The sequence below is a fragment of the Ambystoma mexicanum genome, chromosome 3q (assembly GCF_040938575.1).
Source record: "Ambystoma mexicanum isolate Mex_15411 chromosome 3q, UKY_AmexF1_1, whole genome shotgun sequence".
NCBI lineage: Eukaryota > Metazoa > Chordata > Amphibia > Caudata > Ambystomatidae > Ambystoma > Ambystoma mexicanum.
In genome coordinates this window covers 724,897,371-724,914,186 of record NC_090926.1, presented here as the reverse complement: position 1 = coordinate 724,914,186, position 16,816 = coordinate 724,897,371, and positions in this window count along the sequence as shown.

The following is a 16,816-nucleotide window of genomic DNA, read 5'->3' as shown; positions in this document are numbered from 1 at the left end:
TATAGCTATTACATGGTTAGGGCGGATAAATGTCCTAAGAACGGTGGCACTACCACAGCTACTCTACTGCTTTACAGCCCCTTCTGGTCCACGTTCCGCCAGCCATATTCAGATCTCTACAAAAAATGACCAGTGAATTTATCTGGAACAACAGAGACCCGAGAGTCGCCGCCAAACTGATGAAACCCCAACGTCATTAGGGGGCAGGGAGAACCCGGATTTCAGGGACTACTATCTTGCAGCCCAGATGAGGGTGGTTAGGGACTGGCAAAGCAATGACCGGAAGAAGATTTGGAGACCTATGGGCTCTGCAGTCGCAGGGGTGGACTTGGAGGGAATCCTATGGAAACTTAAGGGGGATAGACCACCGCAAATGTACAGTAGTTCTGTCCTATCGGTAGTGGAAAATATATGGGAGGAAGCTGTGAAGAGCCCATATCACCACATACCCTTCACCATACACAACGCTATTCGACAATCCACAATTTACCCTGGACACAAAACATCCAAGTTCGATGCCTGGCAACAAGGGGGTTTCCTGAAAGCTCAAGATGTGTTCTGCGGGGACCAGGTGAAACAATTTGAACAATGTAAGACAGACTTCACCCTGGGTGAGAGGGAAAGGTATAGCTATGCACAACTGAGGCACTGGCTCCTCCATCCCTCCATGAAACAGGCAGGATCTCACCAGTTAACCACATTCGAAAAGTACTTGAACAGTGATCCGGTGGAAAGGCAAGTGGTGGTGGCCATATATAAACATACTAAAGCCGGTGAGGGCCGTCCGCCAAGACCATATATGAAAAGATGGGAGGCCTACATGGGGAGGAGAATAAATGAAACAGAATTGACATAACTATGGGAACACATCCCTAGACTAACAAGTCCCTCCAAATTCGGGAGATCTGGCTGTTACTCATACTTCAGTGGCACATGACACCTACCAAACTGCACAGAATGTACCCAGGGTCAACGCAGCTCTGTTGAAGGGACTGTGGAGGGGTGGGAACCTGGAGCCACATATGGTGGAAGTGCCCCAAAATTAATCAATACTGGGAGAGCATCAAGGAAGTGATCGAGCAAGTCCTAGGGCTGAAGTGTAAGGGAAATAGAGGCTTGGCAATGATCACCTCAAATCCGGGTCGCAAGCTCTATGTTGTTATGATGATGGCAGCGGCGCTGGTACTGGCCCGCAAATGGAAGTCTAGAGACCCCCCACAGGACCACGAATGGGTGGAGAGGATCTGGAGCTTTGTCGCTCTGGAGTGGCTTACCTACTCCATCCAAGGAGACCAAAAAAGGTTCAACACAGATTGGTGAACCCTACTGAAATACCTAAAGGACCGGGGAAGGGGGCTATGGTGCCCGAGGAGCATGACCCTATTAGGAATAACCGCCCAGCCCAGGGAAGGGCTAATATGAAGAAATCATCGACTAAGGAATCACACAAGTTTGGTACAATGAAAGCACTTTTATCCCATCACCAACAACCCCCAATGGGGACTGAAGGCACTAGAACTTGCCTGGACTAAGGGGGGAGGATGGATGGAAGGGGGCATGAGGGAGGACATACATTCATGTTCGAATGTGTTCATGTTTAGAAATGTTAATAAAAGGTTATAGAAAAAATGCACATATTTGGAAGGCTGTCAAGGAGCAGAGAGACCACAAGCAGTGAACCAAATCACCAACTAAAAATGACCCAACATCCATCAAATGGGAAATAGACTCAAAAAAATCACCAGAATCTCCTTGAAACACACAGGCCAGGTTCTTCAATAAACCCTGTCAGCCAGCTGCAGGCGACAAAGAGACATGTCCACTACCTAAACACATCACTCAAGACATGTTGGGAGAAGAAATGAGAATGGAACTAAACAAGTGACCAAACGTGTCCAGCTCTTGTTTTCAACTAAATGAAATGTATGAAAAGCTTCTTAGAACTGCATTTCATACTGGCCAGTCACCAATTTGAGCACAATTAATTGGCAACCTAATTGCCGGGTATTGATCTTCATTGGTTATCTAGGAAGCTGCACAGAGTTCCGGACAACAACATATGCAGACAGTAATAACTATCATCATCATCATAACTTTATTTCGCCTATCCAATAGCCATAAACGTACAAACAATAATACAATACACACAATATAAAAATAAAAATGCAATATCTTAAAACAATTAATTCACATCCTACTTATGAATCACATTCTTCCTGAGTCTAAAAGCTCAGCATAAAAACTGTAATAGAGCCTATGCATGGTATGGTGAAACAACTGTCATTAAAAAAACAAGATGACGGGGTGATAGTGGGCAAAGGTTTGTTCCTTCAGAATAGGAATTAAATACATCTTCCTTTGAATTGAACACAATAGAAATAAAAGGAGAAAATGCAAACTTGTTTCAAGGATAATTTTATATACATGAAAAAATCCTTTTACAGCTAGAGTCCTCTTCTTTGAACAATATAAGCATTCATCTCTACAAAATTTAAATGAAGTCCAGTAATTAAAACTCTATATTTTGCCAAAGGAGAGTAGTTTAGAAATTGCTGTCCACCTGTGGTTTTAGATATTACATATATACCTTTTTTTGTTTCTTTCATCATCTCAGTAGTTTTCTGGAAATCTTGTCCTCTATTTTTCTGTATGATACCTTTCTGAAGAAAATGTGATGATAATATAGGTCACAATGTGCAATTTACCGATTACAACATTTCTTGTAATTGGTCAATCCATGGTATAGAAGAAGCCTTATTAATGTCAATTGGGTTATGTTTAGACAATCATTATTAAGGACTTCAAAAAACAAAACTACCAGAGATACAAGAAAATTGTCTCCTAGAAAATCAGTGCCGAAGTCTACCTATAAAGAATCATGGTGTGCAGATTGTAGGATTCCCCAAACTCATGCACACAATCTGTTTTGTTCCATTTGCAGTATGTATGCATTTCTAAAACCCAACACTGATGATCCATTTAGTGCAATGGAACAAACTTTGGCCTAATACATTTCAACATATTGTTGACTGATTGAACCTTCATTGAATTAAAAAAAGTTAATATGTGACCAATCACTTTGTTCATTCTTACTTTTTGTTTGTCTCTATAATCAATATTACATTATTTCAGATTAAAGGTCAAACACAAATAATCAAATCTGTAAACCTGTAGTATGAGGTTACAGGCAGCCATACAAACTGTTGATACATTTTTAGATTTCCTTGTTGTAAAGATCATCACTGCTGATTTATTAGTATTTATCGTTAGTCCAAAATTATTTATACAAGGAGTATATATATTCAACAAATTTGTCAAAGACTTGTAGGTACCAGCCATTAGAACACAATCATAAGTGCAAACCAGAGTTGGAATATGAAACCGTCCAAAGCTAGCGACATCTGATTTCGTTTTAAAAATAACCTTATGCAAATCATATACAAATCATTGAAAGATATTGAATAAAACAGACAAGGACATAACCTTGCCTTACACTGCGATTCGCTCCATGGCATTCGGTTACCAAACCATCTGCACGATAGCGAACTACGGCTGTGTTGTTTTCGTGGATTTTTATTTGATTTTTTAAATAAGCCCAGTGAGTCCCATGGAATTTAATTTCTATCAACTGAATCAAAAAAATAAATAAATGCTAAATCACTTAAAGCAAGATGGAGTGTTTCTTTCTTAATAAAAAGGGACATTTCCATTGTGAGATATAAATTCAAGCCCTTTCTCAAAACCTAAATGGACATGAGATACAATTGAATTTTCATTTGTCAAGTCAATTATCTTTAATACCAAGCATAGGATGTTTTGTAGGATCACGTGTTATAGCAGCACATGTCGTAGGAGCACATGCTGGAAAATTATGTGTCATTAGAGTTAGTGTCATAAGAGTGTGTGTGGTAAGAGCGAGGGCAGTAGGAGTGTGGTAGGGGCATGTGTGGTAGGTGTATGTGTAGTAGGTGCATGTGGCACAGGTGCACATGTCATAGGTGCATGTGTCTTAGGTGCATGTGAAAGCATGTGTCATACATCTGCATGTTATGTGCAATAAGCCCATGTGTAGTGGGTGTGCATGTCATAGGAACATGATAGCAGTGTGTGGTGTAGGAGCATTTGTTATATATAGAAGCATGTGCTGTAAGAACATGTGCAGTCGGAGTGTGTGTCATTAAAGTGTGAGTTTTAAGAGTGAGCAGTAAGTGCGTGTCATACGGGTATGTGTGGTAGGAGTGTGTGTTGTAGAAGCATGTGTCAGAGAACATGTGTCATAGAAGCATGTGTCATGGGAGCATTTGTGGTAGGTGCGTGTGTTGTAGGTGTACGCTCTGTGTAAAATTCGTATTGAAAGTGTCAATTTATTCCATAACTTTAAAACTCACATTAAAATCAGCTGAGACTTGCCTGTTATGTAAGTTTTAGGAGATGATAATTGTTTAATATACATATTGTAAAACTCAAAAGCTCTGTGGACATTTCATATTAAAAGTGTATATTTATTCCATCAACTTAAACCTGACATCAAAAAGTCAGCTGTGACTTGCGTTTCATGTGAGTTTTTAGGAGATGTTAATTTTGTGATATGATATGATATGATTGTTTATTTATATAGGGCCCTTATACACAGATGGGGAGCAGGTGCCAACTGCAAACATTCATATGCTCTGTGTACTTGATTGCAACACATGTTGTTGGTGCCTCTGTGGTAGTGGTAGCCGTATGTTTTGTAGGAGTGTGTATCAGAGGACCATGTGTTGTAGGTGCACATATTATATGAGTGCATGTCATATGAACATGTGAAATAGGAGCCTGTGTGTCTATTTGTGTAGTAGGAGCATGTGTAGCAGCTGCACTTATCATAGGAGCAGGTGTTGTAGGAACACATGTTGCAGGAGTCTGCGTCATACGGGTGCGTGGTAAGTGTGCATCATTTGAGTGTGGGTTTGAAGAGTGTGAGTCATAAAAGTGTGTGCGGTTGGAGGATGTATCCTAAGAGCACATGTCATATGTTCACATAATAAGTGTACTAGATGCATGTGTATTAGCATGTTATAGGAACATGTATCATAGGAGTGTGTGTTGTAGGAGCATATGTTATAGCAGCGTATGTCATAGGAGCATGTGTCATAGTAGTGTGTGCCATTAGAGCATGTGTCCTAAAAGTGTGTCATAAGAGTGCATCATAGTAGTGTGTTTTGTAAGAGGGTGTGTGGCAGGAGTGAGTGTAGTAGGTGTGTATGTGGTAGTGGCATGTGTGGTAGGTGTGTATGTGGTAGGAGCATGTGCCATAGGTGCATGTGTCATAGGTGCATGTGTTGTACATCCACATGTTATGTGCAGTAGGCATATGTGTAATACATGAGACGTTTATTGTGTTTTGTACATATTGTAAAACTCATACTCACTGTTGACAGTTTGTATTGAAAGTGTACATTCATTCCATCACCTTAAAATTGACATCAGCTGTGTTTTATCTTTGATCTGACTTTTTAGGAGGTGTTAATTTTGTAATATTCGAACTGTAAAACTCACACGCTCTGCATACTTGATTGCAGTGCATGTTGCAGGAGCCTCTGAGGTAGTAGTATATGTTGTACGAATGTGTTTTATTGGACCATGTGTTGTAGGAGCGCATATCATAGATTTGCATGTTGTATAAGTGCATGCCATAGGAGCAAATGTCATGGGAGCGTTTTTGTGTCTGTAGTGGGAGCAAGTGTAGTAGATACACGTGTTATAAGAGTATGTTTTGTAGGAAAGCATGTTGCAAGAGTGTGTGGTAAAGGTGCATCATAACAGTGAGTGTCATAAGAGTATGAGTCTCAAATGTGTGTGTGGTTAGAGCATGTGGTGGAAGAGACTGTGTAGTACATTAATTTGTCAAGTGTAGTAGACACGTGTGTAGTAACGTGTTACAGGAGTAGGTATCATAGGGGTGTGTGTTGAAGAAGCACACGTTATAGAAGTGCATGTCATAGGGCCATGTGATATGATATGATATGATATGGTATTTATAATGCGCCTTTGCACAAGTGTTTCAAGGCGCAATGAGGCAAGGGAAGGGAAACAGATGGAAGACAGAGACAATGATTTTACTAGGCCAGGTGACATTGAGATTGCGCAAGTGCAGTAGAAGGGGGAAGGGAGAAAGTGCAAGGGAAATGGGGCAGTTTAGTACATGGGATTGGCAGTAAAAATAAATAGAATAAATAAAAGCAACAAGTAAGAAGTGCTGCCAAACAGAGGCAAGTTCAAGGGTAAGTGCAGGCATTAGGTGTCAAGTGCTGGTGGGGGGCTGTAGGGATACCGAAAAACTGTCCCCAAATGCAGGGTTACCAGACAGGCAGTGCAGGTGTGAAACTGGCAGGGGAGGGGACCTGGTGCCTGAGATCAGAGGGTGGCCAGGTGAGCAGTGCAGTTTCAGTTTCAGCCAGGAGTTTAGCAGGAGAAAGGAGAAGCAAAGAGGAAGGCTTTGAGATGCTCCCGGAACTGGAGATGGTTCTCCTCGAGTTTCACAGAGGCTGTTCCAGAGGGAGGTCCGAGCCGAAGAAAGAGATCTACCACCAACATGTTGCTTGGAGAAGCGACTGACCCCGAGGGAGTTTGAGGCGGATGAGCAAAGAGCTTGAGAAGGAAGATATTGAGGAAGAGAGAGTTGAAGGTATTGAGGCCCCAGGCCCCAGAAGGCCTTGTGGACAAAGCAGAGGGTTTTGAACTTAATCCCTGCAACCACCAGAAACCAGTGCAGAGATTTCAGTCCTGGAGAGATACGAGCCCTGGGCTTGAGGCCAAGGACAAGTCTTGCAGTCCTTTTCTGTATGAGTTGCAAAGGGCGGAGAGTAGAAGCAGGCAGATTTAGAAAGAGGCTGTTGTAGTAGTCCAGCCTAGAGAGAACCAAAGCTCTGGAGACAGTGAGCTTCTGGGGGAAGGAGAAGAAAGGAAGAATACCTCTATGGATGTGCAGCAGGTAGTGTGACTTCTTAGAGACGTCAAAGATGTGAGAAGAGAAAGAGAGTGTGGAGTCGAAGATGACCCCAAGGTTTTTAGCCTTACAGGAGGGAGCAGGAAGAGGGCCAAGAGAGGCCGGCCAGAGAGTGACAGGAAAGGAGGGAGCGGGTGTGCCGATGAGGATAATCTCGGTTTTACTGGCATTGAGACAGAGATCATTGGCGGTACACCACTCTTGGATAGCAGACAGACAGTCAGAGATGAGAAAAGGAGAAGTGTCAGAAGGGAGCCTGAAAATTAGTTGAGTATCATCTGCATAGAACTGAAAGTTGGGGCAGAGAGAGGCAATGCAGTGAGCAAGAAGTGCCAGGCATTGGATGAACACCCAGGGAGAGAGGTTAGACCCCTGGGGAACATCACAGGTAGAGATTGAAATAGAGGAGAGGAAGGACCCCAGTTGGACCTTGGAGGGGTGATCGGTAAGGAAAGAGGTTAGCCAAGTCAGGGCCTGATCAGTGATACCCAGGTTATCACTGAGACAGTTCAGCAGGAGGGCATGGTTGACCGTGCCAAAGGCAGAAGAGAGATTAAGTAAGATGAGGACACAGGGGGTGTTGAAATCGAGGTTGGACAGCAGGTCTTCACGGATGTTCAGGAGAGCAGTTTCTGTGCTTCTGGCAGCTCTGAAGCCAGGTGACTGATGGTCAGGCAGATGACCAACATATTCAGTATGACGATTAAGCTGGGAGATGGCCAGCCTTTCCAGGAGTTTGCCCAGGAAAGGTGTGATGGAGTTTGGGCAATAGTTAGCCGTGCAGGACGGGTCGGCACAGGGTTGAAGAGGGTGCACAAGGGAGTGCTTCAGGGGAGAAGGGAACAATCCAGAGTGGTTGCAGAGGTCAGGCAGAGCAGGGACCATGATGTTAATGTGGTCCTTGATGGTTTTGGAGGAACAGGGGTGAACCTGTTTTGACAAGACTTTCATAGATCAGACTTGTCTAGAAACCTTGTCTGTGGAGAACAGGGGAAAGGCAGAGAAGGAGGGAGGAGAGGTGGCTGAAGAGGGGCCAGAAGAAGAGCAGGGAGTAGAGGGGCCAGGGGAGAGGAAGAGAGAGAGGACAGGATGTCCTGAGTTTTAGAGATGAAATGAAAAGCCAGGGCCATGCAGGGGGTCTGGGAGGGGACAGGAGAGGTAGAGACTGCAGAAGAATTGGCCAGCTCCTTGCAAATTTTAAAGAGTTGGGCCGAGTTGTCAGATGCTGCAGAGATGCAGATTTGGATGTGGGATCTCTTCTTGGTGTGGACATAGAGACGGTATTGCCTTTGGAGCAGGCGGCAGGACAGTTTGTCAGAGGATAAACCGGAAGCACGCCATTTCCTCTCAGCCACCCTGCACTTGCGTTTAAGGGTAGCAAGGTCTGAGTCATACCAGGAGTTGCACTTGGTTTTGGGCTTCAAGCGAATCCTCATGACAGGGGCAAGAACATCAAGAGTATCAGATATAGCAGAGTGGAGCATGGAGAGGGCTGTGTCAGGGTGAGAGTCAGCCAAAGGGGGAGAGGGGGTGAGAAAGTGGTGGTGAAAGCCTCAACTGACACATGCTTCATATGTCGGATAACCCAGAAGGTAGGTGGCAGTGCTGGAGTTGGCTTTGCCTGAGGGATGGAGAGAGTGACCTGGGAGGAAATGAGAAAGTGATCACTCCAGGAGAGAGAAGTGGTGATAGGGATAGAAAGGGGAAGGTCTGTAGAGATCAGAGCATCAAGAGTGTGCCCTGCAGAGTGAGTCGGGTCAGAGGGGAGGATAGAGAGTGAGAGAGAGTCACTTAGGCCGTTTAAGAGTTCAGAGGAAGGACAAGAAGCATACAGGTGGATGTTAAAGTCTCCAAGAAGGAGGAGTTGAGCGGTCGAGAACAGGAGAGAAGAGGAGAGGTCCACCCACTCAGAGAGGCAGGAGGAAATCTGACTAGGTGGCCGATAGATGGCAGCCACAGTAATGGAATGGCTAGTTGAGAGAGAGAGAGCCTGCAGATGAGGCATTCGAAAGAGGAGTGGGCCTGCGTAGGAATGAAAGAGGCAGGAATCCACTCAGGGAAGATCAGCGCTAGACTCCTCTGGGGTGGTTGGACCTGTGCATGGAGCGGATCTTGTAGCTGTCAGGGAGGAGAGTGTCAAAGCTCCTGACATAGCTGGCCATGAACCATGTCTTGTGAGACCAAGGACATTGAAGTCTAGTACTTCAAGGAGGTAGCAGAAGTCAGAGGATTGTTTGACAACTTAGATAGAGTTTAGAGTGGCAATATGGAGAAGGTTGCCATCCTTGAAAGACTTCAGTGGAGGGGTACAAATCAGAGGTACGACCTGCGGAGGTATAGATGAAGAAGCCCAAGGGGATGCGGAAGAGAAGGCGGCGAGTGCAAGGTAGCCAGGGAGAAGACAGCAGGGAGAGGCAAGGAGGCTGTGGAGGGAAGATGGGGGACAGCAGGAGAAGGCAGAACATTGATGAGGCACGGGAAGTGTCTATCAAAGAGGAGAACATTGCCCTGGGGGCCTTGGACCAAGATGGTACCCTTCAGGTAAACATTAACAATGACCTTAGAGGAATCGAAGGAGGCCAGGAGCGCCTCCCACCGGGTGCCACCATTAATGGGAGAAGAAGAGAAATGAGCAAGCACAGCAACCATGCAAAGAGTCTATAGGTCTGGCGAGGGAACGACAAAGAGGATGTTGGTGACGGTTTGCTTAGAGGAGCCACTGGTATAGGTGGCAGCGATAGCGAGGCCTGGGTTGGAGACCAGGATATACTTTTTAAACTTCTTCCTACCAGATTAAGTGAGGAGAGCAGGATAGTCGATAGAGAAGCAGTTAGAAAAGATAAGAGGGACAGAGAGTACCATGTAGTAGGTAAGGAGAGGAGAGAAGAGGAAGGGGGGATAGAGGGGAGGGTAGGCACATGGAGGGGTGCAAGCAGATGAGACAGGGAAAGACGAGACAATAGTAGACAGTTAAACAAAACGACAAGGGCTCAGACAGTAGTAGAACAGTGTGCTAAGAAGCATAGGGTAAAGACAGCACTAAATACACAATGCAGTTTAACAAAGGAGAAAGCACACCTAGGACTAAGAGTTCAGAATAGTGGGAAAAAAGTCCTAAGTTTGACAATGCAATTTCAAATACTTTCACAGTGCAAATAAATAAAAAACATATACCTAGGTCTAAAAGTCCTGTATAGTGGGAAAAAAGGGATAAGTTTGGCAAAGCAATTTCAAATACCAGAGAAAAAACACAAAGAGGTCTGAGAGTCAGCTGCGTGGCCAAGTTTTCAGGGTAGAGTGAGGCTCTATTCCTAATCCTAATGTGTTGTAGAAGTGTGTGTCATTAGAGCATGTGTCCTAGGAGTGTGTCATAAGAGTGCATCATGAGAGTATGTATAGTAAGAGTTTGTCTGATCACACGTTCTTTATGGGACCCGTTAAGGGACATTGGAACTAATAACGGGCCTGCAATTAGCGGGCCCGTTATAAGCGCCTTCCCCCTTCCCATTGAGCCCTATGGGGGCTCAAATGCGAATGGGGAATGTCAATTGGAATGGGGATTTACCAGGTCCGCCTAAGGCGGAATGTCCCGGTAAGTCCCCTCTCCACCAGACTGGACCCGGACACGATTTTGGAGGCAGCCATGGCGCTAATAGCACCATGGCTACCTCCAAAGTCGTAATGAGGCCCTATGTGTTTCTAAGAGTATGCAGTAAGTGCGTGTCGTAACGGTGCATATGGTAAGAGCGTATATCACATAAGCATGTGCCATGGGAACATATATCATAGCTGCATGTGCCGTAGGTGCACGTTCTGTGTACAGTTTGTATGAAAAGTGTGCATTCAATCCATCACCTTAAAACTGACATCAAAGTCAACTCCTACGCTCTGTAGACAGTTCGTATTGGAAGTGTACATTCATTCCACCTTCAAAATCATATTAAAGTCAGCTGATACTTGCCTTTAATGGGAGTTTTCAGGAGATGTTAATTGTGTAAAAAGCATATTGTAAAACTCATATGGTCTGTGGACAGTTCGCATTGAAAGTGTACATCGTTGAAGTAAGAAGCAGGTTTGAGGGAGGCAATCATTTTTGGGAGATCGAAGGGGAAAGAGAGGAGAGAATTCACTCCAGAGGGGAAGTGTGGTTGCCAGGTTACAGGGGATGCTAATGTTTTGACAGGTTGATTTGATGGTCTCTTTAATTTTGTTTATTTTTTCAATAAAAGATATGTTGATTCTGTCATATTTTTCCTGATTGGCTGGTACCTCGAGGTCAGATGAGGGTTTGGTACATGCTTATGATATTAGCAGAGGGCTAGAGCCAGCTATTTATCAAAGCAAAATGTCTACATAGTGGTACGCACTTCTATGGTCAATTTACCAGTTCACAAATAAAGTGATAGATTAAAATATAAAGTGAAACCCTTTTCTCAAACTTTAAGAACGCTAGTTGAGTTCAAACACTGTTGTTAGTTTTCCTTGTAGTACAACCTCCATCCACATCATAAATAAAACGCAATGCTTGTCTGGCAATGCAAACAATAACTAAGGTCTCATTCAGAGTGTGGTGGGAACAGAAGAAACATGAGCAGCCTCATTATGAGTTTAGCGGTAAGTGGTAAAGTTGACGGGAACTGTGTTACCGCCAACTTCATCACTATGCCAAATTCCATGTTTGGGCCTGGGGTGGAGGATTTGCCTCCAGGAAAATCCTGGAGGTAAATCCTCCAATTCACCACTGAAAAATCATCTGAATTAGGAGAATTATCATAGTGGGAAATCTACGGCGGTAATTCCACCAAAAAAGCTCCATTGAATCCAATGGACTCAAATCTAATGGGGAATTACACCGACACCACCACTTGTAATCCGGCGGAAATTTCGCCGGAGCAAGTGGTGATAATGGTACTTTGTTTGGGCGGTATTCCGGCAGATTAACCGCCGGGATTCAGCCCAACTCATAATGAGGCCTCAGTATTTTAAATATCTCTTATTTTCAAAATACCATCTAATAGCGAGTTAGGATTGCATGATGTTTCCCAGCACGGTATACATAGAAAATACTGTATATGGTAAATATGGGTTATTTACTGCATGCAGGATAACTTTTTATGCACCCACTGCCATCAATATCGCATCATATTCCAGCTCTTACGTGGGTACTATTTTAAAAAAAACAGGCTACATTTGAAACCCCACGTGTCTGTTTCCTTTGCCACCATGCACATAATTACCCTCTTAAGAGTAGCTGACTTTATCAGCAATCCATGACCCAAAGAATTGATTGCACAAATCCCATTTTGGCCCACGTCTCTGGTTTGAAGTGCTCTTGGCACTTTTTGTTCCAGATAGGACACATGACAAGGGCGTCATCAGTGCTCTGCTATTGCTTGACCTCTCTGCCGCCTTTGAAATCATTGATCAGGGTGTCCTGCTTGATCGCCTGGCAGGGCGCCAGCCTCTTGGGTACACTCCTGGTTTGGTTCTCTTCTTTTCTACCGACCACCGTCAAACCCTGTCTTTCTCTCTTTTTCTTTCTCAGGCGGCAGACCTCACCTGCGGTGTCCCTCAAGGGTCTGCCATCTCTCCGGTCTTGTTCAACACATATTTTCAACCTCTGACCAAACTTATCATATCCCACAGTTTCATCTGCTATTCTTACGCAGACGACATGCAGATCCTGGTCTGCCTTGACCTTTCCATCTCTGAGTCGGCGGTCAGGTTCCATGCCTGTCTGGAGGTTGTGGGGGCATGGATGCATAAAAAAGGCTCAAGTTGAGGGATGGAAAGACTGAGGTGCTGATGGTGGGCCCCCCGTCGGCTCCCTTTATCTGGCCTTCTTCTCTGGGTCCCTTTCCCTCACCCGTCCCCATGTTTAAAGATCTATGGGTGAAACTCTCCTCCCTCTCTATGGAGCCACAGGTCAGCACAGTCTGTCAGCAGGAAAACTTTCAGCTTAAACTCCTTTGTCGTATCCTTCCTTACATCCCATCACATTTCCACCCCCTGTAGTCTTTGCTCTCGTCATCTCCTCGATCGACTGCTGCAATTCTTTATTTCTTGCTCAACCTGCCTATGTTATGCAGCACCTTTTGTTCCTCCAGAATTATGCTGCAAGGCTCGCCACTTCCACCCACTGTTACTCTCATATCTCTCCCATTCCCCAGCTACTTAATTGGCTCCCTGTAGCCAAACCCAAACATTTCAAAGGTCTCCGTCTGGTAGACCCGGCCTTCTACGGTATAGGAGCTAAATATTTACAGGCCAAATTTTGGCCACATGGTCTGGGTCGGGTTCTGTGTTGCATCGACACTTGTGTCCTACCCATCCCTATTGTCAAATATAGTCGACCATAAGGGCTGCTCCTTTTCCTACCGCCCACATTCAGATGCACAGTTCCCCATCTGGATTTCTGTAAGGCTTTGAAAACCTATCTCTATTTTAAAAAAAAGAAAATTCTGCTCCCCATCATGTGAGGAGCGCTAAGCTGCCCCCGGGTGAATGTTGCACTTTATAAATTGCCCACAATACAAAACAGTAGGGAACACAACACTAAGCTTGCATTTTATTTCTTTTTTTCTCTCTCTCTAGAGTTGCACTGCATTATTATTGGCAATTGTTGACTATTTTGTTCTGTTTAGTTATGCATTATTTTGTACATAAATTACATAAATAATGTATTATAACAATATTTTCATATACCACCATATATATATATATATATATATATACGTATATATATATATATATACATATATATATATATATATATATATATATATATATATATATATATACATACATATATTACATGGCCACGGTAGTGGCCATGTAGTTATGGTTAAGTTGGTGTTTCCATAGGAAGAGCACTTTTTGGGCGGCTTATATCTTCGCTCTCCCTGGACGGATACTCACCAAACTTTGCAAAAATAGTATTTGGGTCACTTTGAATTTTTTTGCAAAGTCTGGTGAGGATTCAAAGTTATAGGGGGGGTCCCAAAACTTTTTTTTTTCCCATAGACATAATGGGAAAAAACTTTGCTCACGCCTACAGCCCAAACCGCTGGACGGATTTACACCAAATTTGCGGCAGGGGCGGCGGCTTGGTCCCGAAAGCGTGCTTTGCTTTATTTGGTGTAAATCCGTCCAGTAGTTTTTAAGATAATGACAAAAATGTAAGTGAAAAAAATGGATGCAGTGAAAGCGTGCAGTGCGTCTGGCTTCAGAGACGCCCGCCATCTTTGTTCCTCGCCACCTGCACAGTAAGTCTTGTGTCTGTCTCCTGTTCCTCCCACCCCCGCTCATGCCCCGTGTGTCCTTCTTGTCCCTCCCACCCCCACTCATGCTCCGTGTCTCCCCTGTTCCTCCAGCCCCCCCGCTCACGCCATCGGCACATGGTAGCCAGCGGAGGGCCGAGGAGCGGGATCTGCCGCCTGCACACGAACACCGTGTGTCTCTCTCCCTCCCCCCCACCCCATGCTCATGCCCTGTGTGTCTCTCTCCCTCCCCCCACACCCCGCTCATGCCCCGTGTGTCTCTCTCCCTTTCCCCCACCCCCCCCGATCATGCCCCGTGTACCTCTCTCCTTCCCGGCCATCCCCCGCTCATGCCCCGTGTGTCTCTCCCCCTAAGCCCACCCCCCACTCATGCCCTGTGTGTCTCTCCCCTTCCCCCCACCCCCGCTCATGCCCCGTGTGTCTCTCTCCTTCCCCCCACCCCCGCTCATGCCCCGTGTGTCTCTCTCCCTCCCCCCCACCCCCACTCATGCCCCGTGTGTCTCTCCCCCTTCCGTCCACCCCCCGCTCATGCCCCGTGTGTCTCTCCCCCTCCCGCGAACCCGCCGCTCATGCCCCGTGTGTCTCTCCCTCTCCTGCCCACCCCCTGCTCATGCCCCGTGTGTCTCTCTCCCTCCCCCCACCCCCAATCATGCCCTGTGTGTCTCTCTCCCATTCCCCCCACCCCCCGCTCATGCCCAGTGTGTCTCTCTCCCTCCCACCCCCACCCCCCGCTCATGCCCCGTGTGTCTCTCCCCCTCCCACCCACCCCCTGCTCATGCCCTGTGTGTCTCTCTCCCTCCCGCTCATGCCCCGTGTGTCTCTCTCCCTCCCGCCCACCCCCCGCTCATGCCCCGTGTGTCTCTCTCCCTCCTGCCCACTCCCGCTCATGCCCCATGTGTCTCTCTCCCTCCCCCCACCCCCGCTCATGCCCCGTGTGTCTCTCTCCCCTTCACCCCACCCCCGCTCATGCCCCGTGTCTGTCTTCGGTCCCCCCGCTCATGCCCCGTGTCTGTCTCCTGTTCTCCCCACCCCCCGCTCATGCCCCGTTTCTGTCTCCTGTTCCCATCATGTGCTGTGTCTGTCTCCTGTTGCCCCCCATGCCCCCCGCTCATGCCCCATGTCTGTCTCCTGTTCTCCCCACACCCCGCTCATGCCCCGTGTCTGTGTCCTGTTCCCCCCACCCCTCGCTCATGCCCCGTGTCTGTCTCCTGTTGCCCCCCACCCCCCCACTCATGCCCCGTGTCTGTCTCCTGTTCTCCCCACCCCCCGCTTATGCCCCGTGTCTGTCTCCTGTTCCTCCCACCCCCGCTCATGCCCCATGTCTGTCTCCTGTTGCCCCCCACGCTCATGCCCCATGTCTGTTCTCCCCACCCCCGCTCATGCCCCGTGTCTGTTGGTCCCCCCACCCCCCGCTCATGCCCCGTGTCTGTCTCCTGTTCCCCCCACCCCCCGCTCATGCCCCGTGTCTCTCCTGTTGCCCCCACCCCCGCTCATGCCCCGTGTCTGTCTCCTGTTGCCCCCCACCCCCCGCTCATACCCCGTGTCTGTCTCCTGTTCTCCCCACCCCCCGCTCATGCTCCGTGTCTGTCTCCTGTTCCCACCACCCCCTGCTCATGCCCCGTGTCTGTCTCCTGTTGCCCCCCACCCCCGCTCATGCCCCGTGTCTGTCTCCTGTTGCCCCCCACCCCCTGCTCATGCCCCGTGTCTGTCTCCTGTTTCTCCCCCACCCCCGCTCATGCCCCGTGTCTGTCTCTGTTGTTCCCCCACCCCCGCTCATGCCCCGTGTCTGTCTCCTGTTCCCCCACCCCCCGCTCATGCCCCGTGTCTCTCTCCTGTTGCCCCCAACTCCCTCCCCCGCTCATGCCCCGTGTCTGTCTCCTGTTCCCCCCACCCCCCGCTCATGCCCCGTGTCTCTCTCCTGTTGCCCCCCAACCCCCGCTCATGCCCCGTGTCTGTCTCCTGTACCCCCCAGCCCCCGCTCATGCCCCGTGTCTGTCTCCTGTTCCCCCCACCCGCTCATGCCCCGTGTCTCTCTCCTGTTGCCCCCCGCTCATGCCCCGTGTCTGTATCCTGTTCGCCCCACCCGCTCATGCCCCGTGTCTCTCTCCTGTTGCCCCCCACCCCCCGCTCATGCCCTGTGTCTGTCTCCTGTACCCCCCACCCCCTGCTCATGCCCCGTGTCTCTCTCCTGTTGCCCCCCACCCCCTGCTCATGCCCCGTCTCTGTCTCCTGTATCCCCACCCCCCGCGCATGCCCCGTGTCTCTCTCCTGTTGCCCCCACCCGCCTGCTCATGCCCCGTGTCTGTCTCCTGTTGGCCCCCACCCCCCCGCTCATGCCCTGTGTCTGTCTCCTGTTCTCCCCACCCCCGCTCTTGCCCCGTATTTGTCTCCTGTTCTCCCCACCCCCCTGCTCATGCCCTGTGTCTGTCTCCTGTACCCCACCACCCCCCGCTCATGCCCTGTGTCTCTCTCCTGTTGCCCCCACCCCCTGCTCATGCCCCGTGTCTGTCTCCTGTATCCCCCACCCCCCGCTCATGCCCCGTGTCTC